Source organism: Antechinus flavipes, chromosome 1 (genome assembly GCF_016432865.1).
Source record: "Antechinus flavipes isolate AdamAnt ecotype Samford, QLD, Australia chromosome 1, AdamAnt_v2, whole genome shotgun sequence".
Lineage (NCBI taxonomy): Eukaryota > Metazoa > Chordata > Mammalia > Dasyuromorphia > Dasyuridae > Antechinus > Antechinus flavipes.
Window position 1 is genome coordinate 360,278,671 of NC_067398.1, and position 2,285 is coordinate 360,280,955.

General features: G+C 48.1%; 1 long non-coding RNA gene across 1 annotated transcript; it reads right to left on the reverse strand.

Moving 5' to 3' along the window:
- Positions 1 to 510: 510 nt before the first annotated feature.
- Positions 511 to 1,434, reverse strand: LOC127561035 (uncharacterized). Its single transcript, XR_007953454.1, has 2 exons — positions 1,213 to 1,434; positions 511 to 705 (listed from the first exon to the last, which is right to left on the reverse strand). It is a non-coding gene; the product is annotated as an uncharacterized LOC127561035 (long non-coding RNA).
- Positions 1,435 to 2,285: the final 851 nt, after the last annotated feature.

Consider the following 2,285-nt stretch of genomic DNA (forward strand, 5'->3'; position numbering starts at 1 on the left):
CCCATCATTTTACAGACGGGGAAACCGAGGCTCGGGGAGATTGTAACTTGTTCCACAGCCTCGGCGCTCACCTAGTCCGATGCCATCATTTTACAGACGGGGAAACTGAGGCTCGGGGAGATTGTAACTTAACTAGTCCATGGCAGAGTTGGGACTAGATTTCAGATCCCGTCCCTCTTTCTGATGTAGATTTGTAGAAATCTTCCAGCCTAATTTAAACTCTCTGGGTCTCAGTTTCCCTGTCTGTAAAGTGCGAAGGGCGGGCCAGATAGATGACTCCTAAAACTCCTCCCACCTAGCGGCCCCTGCATCCACATCCCTGCCCTGTAGATTCCTAGGACTCCAGATCCTCCTAGCCGAGGCTTGCCCTGCTCCTCCCCCCGTCTCGTTTCCTGCGCATGCTCTTCCCCGCGCTGGGAGCCCGGCCGGGCAGGCCCGTATTGAGGGCCATGTGGGTGCCCCTGCCCTAGGCAATGACAGGAATGCAGGGGATCTCAGTGCATGGAGAGATTTTACTGGAAAGCCGAAAGGAAATTGCCTCTTTAATAATTCACTCAGCCGGGTTTGGTGGGAGGCAGGTTGGCGGTGCTGGAGCCGCCGGGCGATCCCACCATCTGTTCCTGGAAATCTGGCCGGCTCCGGGGGACCACAGGGGGCTCCATCTTCTCCTTTCAAAGGGACAGCGGAAACTGAAGTGCGTCTAGACTAGGGTGAGAGGTTAAAATGCAGTAATCCCAGGAACACACCAGACTGATATCCCGAGCAAAAAAGAGACTGAAAGAATCGATATTGCAGCAACCGAGGAACGCGTCCAAGATCAATCCCCCTGGCCCCACTGCATCACTTCAGAAACACAATGGCTGAAGTTCTGGGCAAACCGCTGAAGGGGCTCTGGCTGAGTAAGATCGGGAGTTTCTTAGAGGAACTAAAAAAACACAACGCCCGAACAACACCTGTTTCTGCTTTGGGGAAAACCAGCAGGCTCTGGGGATGGGGCGACTCCAAAAATGGCCACAGAGCCGAAGTCGGTGGTCAAATCTATATTTGTGATTTGAGGGGATCTGAGAAAATCCCCTTATTCACAAAAAGGAGAAAAAACTCTCCAAAGGGCCTAAGATCCCACAATTATAGCTTCAGTCCTTCAGATTAAACATTATAGAAATTCAGCATTGGGAAGCACCCCCGAGGGCTTCTAGTCCAATCAAGTCATACCTGAATAGGAGTGTCTCTACATCCCTAATGAGGGGTCTTCTGCCTCCTCTTAAGGCCCCTCAGTCGCAGGGGAATCATTATTTTATGAAACAGTCCATTCCATTTTGAGGGCAGTTATAATCGTTAGGAAAATTTTCCATATGGCGAGCCAGAATTTGCCTCCTCTATACTCCTCTTGTAAAATGCAAATATCCCTAGAGGGGAATCACACTGAACTAACACATACTAAAGAGATGGGGATTGGTTAAGGCTTTGTTTCTAACAGGACAGGCTTCCTATCAGCCTCTTGTTCATCACAGTGAGCTGCCCACCTGCCATTTTATTGGCACCCTGCTCCAGGACCATTTCCAGAACCAAGACATTATTCAGAAATAAAATCGGTCCTTTCTTCTCTTCCCCCACCCCCATCCCCAGGCCTTCTTCAGGACAAGCAGGAGTATTCTGGCATCCCAACCAAGTTTGTCTCACCTTATCTCCTCCTGCTTGCCCTGATTCAGGCCTTCTGGAGTCTGCATGGGACAAAGTATCACCACCTGCCACCATATTGAACCTCAAGGGAACATTTATACTGTTTCATTTCCTGTTTCACTCGACTGGTTCCTTTCCATTCAACCACTGATGCTCTGCTTAGACTCATTCCTTAATGGTTATCACTCCACCAGATCTTTATACATTTCCAGTCCTATGATTCTGAATCTGTGGCTTCCAGTGTACACCCCCAATCTGCTGCTCCCTCAGACCTATCCACCTCCCAAAATCCTGCTCCAGATTCTCCTGATTCTTCTATCAGGCCCTTTAGAATGTCTTCTTCATTTTTGAACAACTTCCTGTCATTACTTCTTCTATCTTATGGATCTCATTGAGACTTGACTTCTACCACTTTTCTTGCTTCCCTTTCCTCCTCTTTTCTCTCATATCTCTCAAGTCCTTGTTTGTTCCTTTCTCCCTTTGCCATTTCCAGATTCTCCTTCTACCGTCTTTACTAAATAATCTCTTCTCTTTTGATCTTTGTACTCTAAATTTATCATGCTTTCCAGATCATGATGGCGGTTGTCTTTTAATCATCAGGATAT